Source organism: Macaca thibetana, chromosome 11 (genome assembly GCF_024542745.1).
Source record: "Macaca thibetana thibetana isolate TM-01 chromosome 11, ASM2454274v1, whole genome shotgun sequence".
In the NCBI taxonomy this organism is placed as follows: Eukaryota; Metazoa; Chordata; class Mammalia; order Primates; family Cercopithecidae; genus Macaca; species Macaca thibetana.
The window spans coordinates 101861134-101876451 of NC_065588.1; positions in this window are offsets into that span (position 1 = coordinate 101861134).

Below are 15318 nucleotides of genomic sequence, written 5' to 3' on the forward strand. Positions count from 1 at the left end.
ACTACACTATAGCCTCACTCAAGGGTGGCCTTCAAACGGTGGTCCCCAACCTTTTTGGCACCAGTTTAGTGGAAGACAGTTTTTCCATTTTCCGACGGTTTGGGGATGATTTAAGTGCATAACCTTTATTGTGCACTTTATTTCTATAATTATTACATTGTAATATATAATAAAATAATTATACCACTCACCATAATGTAGAATCAGTGGGAACCCTGAGCTGATTTTCCTGCAACTAGATGGTCCCATCTTGGGGTGATGGGAGACAGTGATAGATCGTTAGGCATTAGATTCTCATAAGGAGCATGCAACCTAGATCCCTCACATGTACAGTTCACAATAGGATTCACTCTCTTATGAGAATCTAATACCACTGCTGATCTGACAGGAGGTGGAGCTCAGGCAGTAATACGAGTGATGGGGAGCACTTATAAATACAGATGCAGCTTCACTCACTTGCCCACCACTCATTCCTTGCTGTGCAGCCTGGTACTGGTCTGTGGCCCTGGGGCTGGGGACCTCTGCCCTAAAAGACTGTGGAGAGAGGAGAAATTTCCCAATAGGCAGAGCTTTGTAGGGGGCAAACATGTTCATCCACTTTGTATGGAAAGAGAAATGGCCAGAGGTTATAAAATAGATGAACTCATGGAGACTGGCAAATTGCCTGGGTGTGTGGTCAGGAGCCTGAAGGGAAAACAATTGAAAGACTGGGGACAAGGAGGCCTGGCATAGAGGCATATGGAAGAAAGCATGGAGGTGAGCATCAAGTGTGAAGGTCTTTGTGTCACAGATTAACATCATCAGAAAGCATTCCCCATGGAAGAACGCTAAATAGACAGGTAGGCAAAATGGCCAGGCAAAGTCCCATGTGGAGCTATTTTTTGAGGGGACAAACTGACCACGTGGTGGCAAGTTGAGAACATTGGATTGGCCCCCTTCAAACCTATGTTGAAGGACCACTGGTTTCTTCTCATCGAAATGGATGTGTATTCTTGGTATGAGTTTGTCTTTCCACCTGGCAAAGCCTTACTCATCACCACTATCTAGGTTTAAGCACAGATTTTGATCTACCAGCTGGCAGTCCCTCAAGCCTGTAAGATCTACTTTGCAGCAGAAGAGATATGGTAGTAGGCCGCTAACCACACACACCCACCACAGGAAAGATGTTAGCCTAGTTGAGCAGTGGGACCACCTGCTAAAAGGAGAGCTAAAGGGCCAGCCAAGAACCAACTATCTGTGAAGATGTGGTCCATCCTCTTGGATGTGGCACACTCTTTGACTCAATGAACTTTATATGTCACCACCTTCCCAACAGGAAGAACAAATGGGAACCATGGGAAGACCATGAGTGTTCCCACTTACCATTACATCCAACAACCCACTGGGGGACTTTGTGCTTCTTACCTCTCTAGCTTTGGGCTTTTCAGTGTTGAAGATTATAGTCCCCAAAACGGTGGACTTTCACTAGAAGACAGAGCAAGAGCCCCAGTGAATTATTAGTTATGGCTTTTCACCAGGGCACTTTGAGCTCCTTGAGTATGAGTCCCAGCAAGTGAAAAGAGGGGTCACTGTTCTGCAAGGCTATTGACCCTAATCATTAGGAGAAGGTGGGGCTGCTGTTAAGTAATAGGAATGGGAAAGAATACATGGGGAACCCAGATCAGTGTGGGTGTCCCTTGGTCCTCCCTTGCAGAATTGTAACTATAAATAGAGCTGACTTCAGGAGCCTGTGGCCAGTGCAGTTACATGGGACCCCATGCTTGAAAGGGCCTCACACTTGGTTTAACATTCTGCTCCAGCCATCTTGAAATTCTTAGGTTTTTTTTTTTCCCAAGGAGTTCAGCTATGGTCTGAATGTTTGTGTCTGTCAAAAATTCATATGTTGAAATTCTAATCCCCAAGGTGAAGGTATTAGGAAGTAGATCTTGGGGAAGTGATTAGGTCATGAGGGCAAATTCCTCATGAATGTCATTAGTTCCCTGATATAAAAGACCTAAAAGAGCTTCCTCATCCCTGCCATGTGAGTTACAGTGACATTTATGAACCAGGAAGCAAGCCTTCATCAGACACCAAACCTGTTGACACCTGGCTATGGTTTGGATGTTTGTCTCTTCCAAAACTCATGCTGAAATTTAGTTGCCATTATAACACTGTTGAAAGTGTGATTGGGCCATGAGGCAGAACTCTCATGGGTGGGATTATGGCCATTATAAAGGGTAAGTTTGGCCCTTTTGTGTTTCTTGGACCTTTTGCCATAGGATGACATAGCAAGAAGTCCCTTGTCAGATGCTGGCACATTGATGTAGACTTGCTAGTCTCCAGAATGGTGAGCTAATAAATTTCTATTTATTATAAATTACCCAGTCCATGGTATTCTGTTGTAGCAACACAAAACAGACTAAGATGTACCTTAATCTTGGACTTCTCAGCCTCCATAACTGTACAATACACATTTCTGGTGTTTGTAATCCACCCAGTTTACGGTATTTTGTTATAGCATCCCTCTGTAGTGGACTAAGGTAGACCCATCTTTTTATTTTCCACTGAGCCCTTCAAGTTATGTAGCTTGTCCTGAATGGTAAATTGATGTTACAACACCTCAGGCCTGAAAGGTGCATGGTGACTAGGACTAAGGAAGCCTTGGGAAGGAGTAGCGAGGTCATGACACCACTAAGATACCACAGCCAGAAAAGGTGGTGGTGAGAATGAGGGGAATTTAGAAGGGTGGTAGAGGAGGACAAAATCTTCTCAAGGTGATGGTAGGGCTCTAATTTCAGCCCAAGTTATTTGAAAATCTATGTTAATCATTTCAGCGCTGCCTGTTTAGTTAGTTTCCTGATTTTTCCCCAAGTTTCACTGAGGTATAATTGACACATTACAGCAAACCACATATTATTCGAGGGAACAAAGAAAAAAAATAAACAAACCCATAGCCGCACAAGTTTCCTTGTCCCTCTTTGTAGGCCCCCCAACACTCATTCCCCCTTTCCCAAGCAATCACTGATCCGTTTTCTGCCATTATACATTAGTTCACATTGTTTCAAATTTTACATAAATGAAATCATACAGTATATACTCCTGTTGTCTGTTTTCTTTCACTTAGTATAATTCATTCATGTTGGAGGGTGTATCAGTAGTTCCTTCATTTTTACTGCTAAGTAGTACATTCTATTTTATGGCTGTACCAATATTCATTTATCTGTTCACCTGTTGATGAACATTTTAAGTTGTTCCCAGTTTTTGGATATTACAAATTGTATTAGTCTGTTCTCACACTGCTATAAAGAACTACCTGAGACTGGGTAATTTATGAAGAAAAGGAGTTTAATTGACTCACAGTTACACAGGTTGTATGGGAAGTATGGTTGGGGGGCCTCAGGAAACTTACAATCATGGCGGAAGGCAAAGGAGAAGCAAACACATCTTACCATGGTGGAGCAGGAGACAGAGAGCATGAAGGAGAATGTGATACACACTTTAAAACAACCAGATCTCGTGAGAACTCTTATCACAAGAACAGCAAGGGGGAAGTCTGCCCCCATGATTCAATCCCCTCCCGCCAGGTTCCTCCCCAGCACTAGGGCTTACAGTTCAACATGTGATTTGGGTGGGGACACAGAGCCAAACCATATCACAAATAAAGCAGTTATGAACATTTGTATACAACACATTTCATAGACATACATTTCCATTTCTCTTGGATTAATCCATCTTGGCTAACACGGTGAAACCCCGTGTCTACTAAACATACAAAAAATTAGCCAGGTGTGGTGGCGGGCACCTGTAGTCCTAGCTACTCGGGAGGCTGAGGTAGGAGAATGGCGTGAACCTGGGAGGCGGAGCTTGCAGTGAGCCAAGATCGCGCCACTGCACTCCAGCCTGAGAGACAGAGTGAGACTCCGTCTCAAAAAAAAAAAAAAAAAGTACACATATGTGTGTGGATAAGCAAAATTGTATGGTAAGTGTGTGCTTAATATTTAAGAAATTGTCAAGCTCTTTTCTAAACTGGCTTAAAACACACTAACATGTCATTTCTTTGCTCATGCTGCGTGTTTATTGTGGCTTGAAGGGAGGCTCTGCCCAAGGACCCAGCTAATAGAGCAACTACCATTTTAAACATTCCTGGTTGCCATGACAGAAGTTTTGCCTTTTCCAGAATGTCATAGAGTTGGACTCATACAGCATGTAGACTTTCCAGATTGGCTTCTTTCAGTTAGTAATATACATCTAAATTTTATCCATGTCTTTTCATGGCTTGATAGCTCATTTCTTTTTAGTGCTGAATAACATTCCATTGTCTGGATGGATGACAGTTTTTCCATTCACCCACTGAAGACATCTTGGTTGCTTCTGGGTTTTGACAATTATGAATAAAGCGAATATAAACATACCTGTGCATATTTTTGTGTGGACATAAATTTTTGATTCATTTAGGTAAATATCAAGGAGATAATTTCTGGGTTGTATAGTGAGAGTATAGTTAGTTTTGTAAGAAACTGTCTGATATGGTTAGGCTTTGTGTCCCCACCCAAATCTCATCTTGAATTGTAATCCCCATAATCCCCACATGTCAAGGGAGACACCAGGTGGAGGTAATTGAATCGTGGGTAATTTTCCCCATGCTGTTCCCATGATAGTGAGTGAGTACTCATGAGATCTGATGGTTTTATAAGGGGCTCTTCCCCCTTGGCTCAGCACTTCTTCCTGCTGCTTTGTGAAGACGGTGCCTTGTTTCCCCTTCACCTTCCACCATGATTGTAAGTTTCCTGTGACCTCCCAAGCCATGCAGAAGTGTTATACATCTTTCCTTAATTAAACCTCTTTCCTTCATAAATTACTCAGTCTCAGGCAGTTTTTTATGGCAGACCAATACACTTTCCAACTGTTTTCCAAAGTAACTGTACCATTTTGCATTTTCACCAGCAATGAATGAGAGTTCTTGCTGCTCCATGTCCATGTGACTCAGTGTCTTCATCTGTAAAACGAAGATAGGCATTGCTGCCCCTCCTTTCAAGGATGAAATGAATTAGGATGTGGCAAATAGTGCTCTGGCAGTACAGGTTAGTGCTGCTTTTGCTATCCCCATGCTACATGTGAGGAAATTAAAGGCTGAAGATCTATTTCGAGGACCATAAGGTAGGGATGGGTCAATTTGAGGTAAAAGGGTAAGGATTGAAGGAATGTTTGATTTGGATGAACAGAAGCAATGGGGAGATCTCCAAACTTCTAGACAAGGATAAGATGGCAGAGAATAGCCTGGGGGAACTTAGTAGTAAAAGGTAAGTGTAGTGAGGATGGAGTTTCCAAAAATAATTTTTCTCTATTTTTTTTCCTGTGGAGGCATCCATGCAGCTTGCTTTTTGCTGATAATCATGAAGCACGTTATCTCCTGGGGAGACAAATGGGGAATGGAGTCCCCCAAGCACAAATGTTCAGTCAGTCTATTTTCGTTAAGGTTAGAACTGCAACCTGGTGAAAATCCAAGATTGGTTTGTGGAAAAAAGTTTCTTTTTTTGCTTTCCTTTAAGAGCTAATTTCTATAAACAAAGTTTTCCAGGCAGGAAGAGGAAACTGAGTTCCAGTAAAAACAAGCCACTTGAGGAGAGCCAGGAAGGAAGCCACGTGGGTGTTTGGGGCTACTAGCTTTGGTTCTAGATGGTCTTTTAGTCCATTGAGTGTGGCCAGAGAATTTAATTTTAACTTTGGAATAAAGCTGAGAAGGATCCTGTGGGTTTCTAGAGCCTTCACATTGGTGCCTCCTAATGGAGAGGGCATCCCATCATGCCTGAAGCCTCCACGTGTTTGCTATTCATGCCACCTGAGGAATTGCAAGCCCTTTTTAGTATCTGGCTTTTGTATAATGTTTCCTTGTAAAGTATTTGGTGATTGTTGTCTCAAGGAATCCACAGCAACCATGCTGAGGTAGGCAGGCCAAGAGTCATTATTCCCACTTCACAGATGATAAAACAGTTTCTCAGAGAACACATTTCCTGCCAAAGGTCACATGACTGATAAGTGGTAGTGTTAAAGTTGACTTCAGAGCTTAATATTATACTCCACTGATGGGGAGGTGTGGGTTTGTGGGGTTGGAGGAGTGCAGCTGTAAGGAGTGAGGATAGACTACAAAATATTTGAAAACAGAGGCTCATATTTTCTGCACGTTTGAATCCCTGCTGCCTGGCCTGTGCCTGGCTGTCACAGGAGGTCTCAGATATTTGTTAAAGTTGATTAAAAGGAAACCACCAGGAGTCAGGATTGGCTTCAGACCAGGGAAGGACTGAGCCTTAATGTAGCAGGAACGGTAGTCCCCACTGGGGAGAAGGGTAGGGGAATTATTTGGGTTGTCTGATGCACAGTAAGTAAGGTTTTAATAAAAGACTGCCCAAGAAACGTGCTTTTAAACTGTATGGTGCAATGGCAACAAAATATATTTGCTTTCATTTATTTCAGTCATAGAGGAAGTAACACAGACACTTTTCTCTGCCTCCACATTGCCTCAACATGTTGCCAAACAGCAATCCTTCAGAGCCCAGCCCTTCTGTGTCTGTAATACCTGCCCCATCCTCTGTTCCCTCCTGCCTGATACCCTGATTGCTCCGGGGACATGGTCATTTTCCTCCCCAACATGAAGCTTGTTGGAGCCAGTTTAAGAAAGGCAAATGGCTCCCCCTTTATTGTGGTAGGGAGGCAAGAGGACTTTGCAGTCATGTAGCCTTGGGGCTGTAGTGTCCCTTGACTCAGATCAAGGTTTTCCACACCCATCCCGGGCTTGACAGCAGCTCTCCCCTCCTTTGCCCTCTGCCATGGCCCAAACCACAGGCCCAGGTGTGCAGTCTGGATGAGTCATATTTGGCTCCTTGAAGAACAAGTAGGGAAAACAGTCTGCTCTCAGGATGCTGAGAAAGAGAGACCTGAAAGCACTTATTAGGTGTGGCCTCCCAGGCAGTATCTAAGGGCTGTGAAAGAGGATGCTTTGTTCTTCTTCCCCTCCACCCCAGCCTCTGGCAGACTGGTCTGTGCTCTTTGACATGAAGGGATGCCAGATTCTCAGCTGCCTTGTGCAGCTGCCAGACCTTCACTAAAGAATATAGTTGCTGTTTCTGCAAGTGCAAGTGGTTTAGGTTGCTGAGAAGACTGCTTTTGGTTTTGAATATTTAGCCTGGCTTGGGGAGATCCTAACCTAGTGAGTGTGTCTGTTATGCCGAATAAAAACAGACAAATAATGACAGTAATAATAATGGTAATAGCAATGCAACAATGAGCTTTAATTGAACAATTACTAAGTGCCAGACATTCTTTTAATTGCTTGCATGCATTAGTTTGCTGAGTCCTCACTACAAGGTAAGGTAGGCACGACAATTGCATTTTAAGATGAAAAACTTGAGACTCAGAGAGTTTACATAATTTTCCCAGGGACAAAGTGCGTGTCTTAGTCCAGTTGGTGTTGCTATAACAGAATACCACAGACTGGATAATTTATAAAGACCAGAAACTTATTCTCTTACAGTTCTGGAGGCTGAGAAGTCCATGATCAAGTCCTCTGCATTTGATGGGGACTTTCTTGCTGTGTCATCTCATGGTGGAAGGTAGAAGGGTCAAAAAGGGGCGAACTCTGTGTCCTTACATGGCAGAACAGCAAGGGAAAAAGAACCCCACTGTTGCAAGCCCTTTTTCTGGCAGTATTAATCCATTCATGTGGTTGGAGCCCCCATGACCTAAACAGTTCCGCAAAAGCCTCACCTTTACATACTGTTGCATTGGGGATTAAGTTTCTAACATATGAAATTTGGGAAAAGATTCAGACCATACCAGTATGTGATAGCAAGTACATGATGAAAACTGGATTCCGTAGCAGGCCATTCTGACCCCAAGTTCAGCCTGATAACCACTGTGTCCCATGACTTCTCTCATGGGCTGAGCTGGGGGTGACTTCATTTGTGTATGTGGATATTATGTGATGGCCTTTGCTGCTGTGTCTCTTCCCCTAGATGGAATTCAGTGAAGCAGCTTTGCGGGAGCATGTACACTCCTCCACCATCCCTCTCACAGGCCTGCCTGCAAGGCCTGTGAAACTTCATCCATGTGCTTTGGGAGCCTCTCACCTTCTGCTGTCATTCTACCCCCTTGTCCCTTCTGTCCTCACTGACCTCCTCATTCTTCCTCAAACACATCAAGCATTCTCCTGCCTTAGGAACTTAGCACTTCCTGTTCTTTCATTCTGGAATGTTCTTCACCCCACTGTCTGCTGAGTTCACTCCCTGACTTCACTCAGATCTGCTAAATGCTACCTTAGCTGAAAGGCTGTAAGTCTGTAATCATTGTGTATAAAAAAGCATCCTCTCCTCTGATTCCCCATTTCATTTATCTGGAACTCTATCCCTTTCCACTGCTTCATTTCCCTTCAGCGCTCACACCACCACCTGTCATAGTATATAATCAGATGCTTGGTCAGTGTTGTTTTCTGCTATGTCTTTGCATTTAGAAAGTTGCATGACCCACAGCGTGCTCAGTAAATAATTGCTGAATACTGTATTCATGAATGAAGTGGCCCAGGCACACCATTCCAGATGATGAGGCCAATTTCACATTATAACTTCAGGTAAATATTGACATACCAAGGTGGAAGCTGATGAAATCCAGCAGTTTCTATTGAATATAGTAGCCAAAAATAACACAAAGATTTAAAATAAAAATATGAAAAATTCTTATATTATGCTCATATACAAGTTATGTGCTTGTAATCATTACATTGAAAGTTAGAGTTTTGGATTTGATCTCACTTAGGAAGAGTTGTGTTGTTATTATCCATATGAATGGGCATTTAGAACTCCATGTAGAAATTACTCATGCCTTCTCCATGAAGTCTTCTATTAGGTTGGTGGAAACGTAATTGCGGGTTTTACCATTACTCTTAATGGCAAAAACTGCAATTACATTTGCACCAACCTAAACACTTTCCCAGTAAGAATTAATACCCACGTCTTTGGAAATTCCAAAACACTTTATCTATACCTCTTATTAAATAAGAGAGCTAGGCCAAAGTGATTCAAATAAGCATTGGATTTGGAGCCTGGCAAATACAAGTTCAGATCTTTCTTTCACACTTGATAGCTAGGTGACTGGCTAATCCTCATAACTTTTCTCCACTTCTGTTTCCACATTTGTAAAATGAGGGTGCAATGATGCAGCTAGGATTTCATTCATTCAACAAATATTTCTTGAGTACCTACTATGTGCCAGGGACTTTCTATATATTTGAGATACTTCCTAGAACAAAACATACAAAAATTCCTGAGCTTATGGAATTTATATTCAAGTGATCATGTGTATGAAAATGATTTGTATACTGTTCATTGCCAGGCTAGTGTTAAATATTTTAGCAGATATTGCTGGTTGCCCTCTTGCCATCTATCCACCCTGTTTTTGCTGACTTCCAGACCCTCGATTATGTTTTGATCTCTGTCTCTCCCACATGATTCTGGGAACACTGACCACATCTATAGCCTCAGGAATAAACCCTCATCCTCACCACAGTTGTCCCATAACCATTTTATCAGTCGTTGATGTAGGGAGGGGAATGTCACCCAGATGTGGACAATAGATGGGAAAGAAGACTTTCTAAAAGAAATAGATAGGAAAGGTATCCTTTCTTCTGTGAGGAGAAAGCAGAAGAGATAGCCTCATTTTTGCCTCTGGAAATTGTCACGTCCTGACATGTTCCATCTGGAACTGGCAGAGAGGACTTAGATAACTTCCTAGACTAAGGACAGAGCCAATACTGAAGATGCAGAGTAGAGCAGTAGAAGGGATCTGGGTTCTCCATGATATTGTCAGCCACAAAATCACCCCAACCTGAAATTTACCCCACCTTTGGACTTGCTCCTATGGTTTCAAATTACTAAAGCCAATGTGAATTAGTGTTTTCTGTCATATGCGTGGAGAAACACTTTGATTGATAAAAGTTATTATGATACCGTTTCTGCTGTTTGTCAGCAGGATCATTGGGAGTTGGGTTTGTTTCATATTCATATCTGTATTTGTGTTCCTGGTCACATATAGCCCCATGTTTTATACTGATAGACAATGAATGCACATTTCAATGAAAGTATATCTACAGTCAGGTATTTATACCTTTGTATTTATGAAATCTTTTAAGCTTTCTGCAGGTCTCAAGTTCAGTTTTTTATCTAGTTATATAAGAGAATAATCAACAGCAACTTACTTCCAAATCCTTTGGATCTGGCAGATTCAAAATTTTAAGAGACCTCAAATTTTAACATCCATGTGCTTTCAGTCCAGATTCCCAGATTCAGTATGCCTGGGGTGGGTTTGCTGGAAGCATTGGCCTATGGTGTAAGTCAACACAAATATCTTTTATAAAACCCTGTGAGTGTGGCTGAGGCAGCAACTCCACTGAATTAGCAAGGACGATCCAAACTCTGATGTCTGCTGTGTGTTCATACCAGTGAGGTAAATTGAGGGTGGGGTCCACCCTGCCCCATCATTTTGCTCAGTGAGGTCATAGGAACTAGACAAGGTTTGCCCCAGGTACTAAACGGACAGGCTGAGGTCTGGTGATGTAGCGTTGGCATGTCACAGGACAATTAACTCTGCTTCCATGGGTGCAGAAGCTGAGACAAAAGCAACAGAAAGACAATTGATCTACCTTTGAAGCACACTGAGGATTTATGGAGAGAGGTCTCCCTGGTGTACATGCCCTTCTAGGGATCTGGCCTATCAACTTGACGCTCTTTCATGTCCAACGCCTATTACACATTAGGCACTGTGAGAGACAGAAAGATAAGAAAGATGCAATTCTTCCTCCAGGGAATAACCATCTATCAGGAGACTATGATGAGTATTTAATTCATTCATGTGTTCATTGATTCATTCATTTCTCCACCCACACAACAAAGTCCTAGAAACTTGGAATAAAGCAGCAAATAATGTAGATGAGGTGTCTGTTTCAGTGGAGCTCATATTCTAACAGAGAAGGTATGTACTAAAATGTTAATCCTAGTTAACGACTTCATTACGTTTGTTCTATGTGCCACAAAGGAAAGAATTAGAGCATCCCCAGTGCCTTATTAGGGGACTGATCCAACTGGGAATACTATTATCTCCATCTCTAACATAAAGAGAAAACTGAAGCAGAGAGGAATTATGTAACTTGCCCAAGTTCATCCATGATGGTGCATGATGGAGCAGATTGTCTCTCTCCAGTAATTAACCACTATACTCTGCAGGGAGCATCGCGAGTTCCAGGTTTGCCATGGAGCCAGTGGTTGGATACATTGGCTTGGACCCTAGAGGGGGTGTCTAGAGGGCAGGGTTATAGCACAAGTTAGGATTAAGCAAGTGCCAGAAGAGAAATGCAACCCGCTGTGGGGGAAAATCAGAGAGGAAGCATATCTATCGAAGGAAACATAAATCACTTCTTGGGGAGGGTGCCATGTTCCTCAGAAAGATGAGAGATCTTCCCTAGACAGAGAGCGATTGAAGGTAACGAGGGCATTCCAATCAGAGAGAAGAGTGTGAACAAGGAGTTAGGGGAGGCAAGGTGGTTTCTTAAGAAGTCCCTGCCAGCTACCTCTCTTGCCTTACCTACTTTTTCTTGTCATTCTCTCTTATTTTTTTTCTTCTTGCCATTCTCAACAGCACCTGGTGCAAAGAATGTGTGAGGGAACAGAGGCATAGCTAGTTGCTGAATATTTATTAGAGCCTCCCATTTCTACAACCCATGGAGTAACCAGAAGAGAGGAGGGAAAAGGAACTAACATTAGTGGAACCCCTACTGTATACTAGGTGCGTTCCTGTGTTATTTCACTTCATCCTCAGATTAAGGACAATATAGTTAAAAATGACAGATATCCAATTTGAACTAGCATACAAAGGACATAATGCTACTGAATAACTCATGAAACCCAAGGCGAGGAAAACTGCTGAGCTTCAAGAATGACTGGAGTAAAAGACGTAATGCCAGTTTAGGTCTCTATCTCTTGTCCCTAGTCCTCTCTGTGTGGTCATGCATCTGTTTCAGTCTCAGCAGACTAATCTCCTTTGCTTCTCTAGGCCATGTGGCCAGAAACCAATAGCCAGCATCACTCAAGATTTACAAATCATCGTTACAGTTTCTAAATCCCAGGAGAAGAGCTGTGAGTGGCCCAATTTGGGTTGGGGGCTAACCTGAACGGATGCATTGCTGTGTAGCAGGGGGATGTCACCTTAAACAAGGTAGTTTTCCTACTAACCAGAAGATGAAATGCAGGAGGAAGTCTTATAAAAGGGGGTACTGGGTATATTACATAATAGACATCCTCTATGCTCCATATAATTTATGACGTAGGTATCGGTAACCTTGTTTTACAGATGAGGAAACAGACACAGAAGGGCTATGTGCCTTATCCAGGGTCACACACTTCGCAGGACTGTCTGACATGGAAGTAGGACATATGACCCCCGAAACTCTGAGAGTAATGAGACAACCCTGCAAGGTTGACTGTGGACTTTCTCCCTTCCCTCTGTGCCCCCTACTCTACCACACACAACACACACAAATGGGTCTCAGATGCCTTGATCAGTAAAGAAACCAAATACAGCATCTATTCTAACTCGAGAACAGCATGTTTCTGGTCCTCCTGGCCCATTTATAGTGTTGATTTGAGGACTGAGAAAGGAATCTAGTCTAAGAAATGAGTGGCTAACACTGACCTAAACACGGGGCACCACAAACACATTATCTTGGGAGGCCAGGAAGTTCTCCACTTACTGTGATCTCTGGCTGACAAACTCCTAGACCTTTGGAGCTAGGAGGGACACAAAAATGACACAGGGATGATCTAGCCCAAAACTTCCTTTTTACTGCCTAGAAACTGAGGCTCGAGATGGGATGCGACCAGCCCAAGGTCACACAGCCACTATGCAGCAATTTCATTCCCTCCCCTGATCTCTTTCCCTTAGTCACCACTCCCTACCTCTACCATCCCACTTTCTTCCAATCCAACAACTCCAATAAATTTCTCTATCTTCAGGCATGCACACTAATTTATTACCTCTGTGGTGTGGCTTTGCAAGGTGCATCATTTCTCCCTTCCCTGCCCCCTTCTTGATTTTTGTAGGTTTGTTTTCTTGTATTTTCTTTTGTTTTTACCATTTAATGGGCATAAATTTGCGTCAAGGCATAACCATGCCTGCTAATTTATTTGCAAGCAACATCTTTTATCGTCCTACAACTGTCCTATAAATTATAGCTTTTCTTATGACCTTTGCATCTTTCACATTTACAAAAACTGAGACAGCGGGAGATTACAGTGCTCAGGTCCAGTTCACACAACTGCTATTTAGTTGAGTCAGAATTTCACCCCTTATCTACTTGACGAAGCCTGTATTCACACCCAGTCACCCATAGAATCTCTCACCCACAGCTTCTTTGTGGAAGCTTGATTACGTGTAGGCTGGAAGTACTAATTGGCTGGCAGTCTATATTCTCCTTGAGACATGGATGTCCCTACACAAACATAATAAGCTTCCTCTTTTAAAAGTATATTTCTTCCCTTTGCCATCCATTTTAATAACGTGGTATTCACAGGCAAGTCTGAAATAAAAATACATCCTATATTGCAATGGCTTCTTTTTTCCTCATCCAGGTAAGCAGTGTAATTTTTAATACTAATTTTTGTTGACTTCTTACCTAGGAAAATTATCTAATCCTCAGAACTTTGGGGGAGAGGGAAAACATTGCTAACCATGACTGTCTTAATTTTGGGTAAACGCTTAATTTCTACATCCCATATATTCTTCCTTGGGAAACATAGAATCAATTTTGTCTGGTACCTAAAAGGGTAAGATGCCTCATCTCATTGTTTTCTATGTCTTTCTGATGGAGTGCCAGCGATGGCTCTTATTCTGAATTCATTCAGTCTGGCCTGGAACCAGAGAACATTATCTCTGTTCCCAGAATGCTGTTGGGTGAGGCTACATGTCAAATTACCATACATTACCCAGGAATGCCAGGACTCTTGCTGCTTACTGTGAATTTACAGTTCTTTGTTTTCTTCCAAACTCCTAGCATTGCTTTTGATGTGAAAAAGCAATTTTAGAACGTACCATATCTAATATAACACATGGACATATTCACCACACACATTCTTTTAATTAAAAGAATTGGTACGCTGCCTTTTGCTGACAGTTAACACCAATGCTTTAATGCCATTTTCTGTTATTGATTAATGAGGTGCATACTCAAAGCAAATTAGAAAATAAATCATCAATGACATTGATTTGCTTACCAGCTCTCCAATAAATGTATATAATTAATTGTGGGCATGCTACCTGTCTCTGCTGGTGTAAGACCTTCCCTGAGTTCTCGGCCTCTCCTCTCCATCATTCTGTTATACTGCGGGGCTTAATGGAGAAGGATTGGGAGCATAACTGAATGTGTAGTGTGGGTGAGGGCTTAAGCCCTGGGTATATCTGATATCCTGAGGTGGAAAAGGAATTTCTGCACATTCCTCCAAAGAGGGGGTGAGGAGGCTGATGGAGAGGAAGTTTCTGCTTGAATGAGGCAGCTCATTCTTCCGAAGGGTTTCCATGCAAAGAAGAACAGATTGCTTCTGAGCCAGGATGTTTGTAGGATCAAGTGGTTTGTGTTTTCAGTCATGCTGGGAAGAAACCTTGGTTTGAAGACGCCAGGTGAGAGGAATAGGCGGCTATAATAGTCTGTTCTCACACTGCTAATAAGACATAACCAAGAGTGGGTAATTTATAAAGGAAAGAGGTTTAATGAACTCACAGTTCCACATGGCTGGGGAGGAAGGAAGAGCAAAGGGACATCTTACATGGTGGCAGGCACACCTTACAACATGTGCAGGGGAACTCCCCTTTATAAAACCATCAGAGCTCATGACACTTATCCACTATCAGGAGAGCAGCACTGGAATGACCCACCCCCATGATTCAAGGACCTCCCACTGGGTCCCTCCCATGACATGTGGGGATTATTATAATTCAAGGTGAGATTTGGGTGGGACACAGAACCAAACCATATTGGTGACCCACACTTGTTTGATTGGTCAGAATCTGTTCTTGAAAGAGCAAGTCTCTTCTTTGGATGCAGGAGGGAGGGGAGCTCAGTAGGCTGCAAGGAGGCTGGGCCTTTCGAGGCAATTGGTGTGGTGGGGGATGGTGCACTTCCTCTAGAGCCAGTGTGGTTCAAATCCTGGCACTACTTCTTACTCTCATACTTTGTGTGATCTATGGCAGGTTACCTAACTCCTCAGGCTTAGTTTCCTGGTCTGTAAAGGAGGAAATTACAGTAGT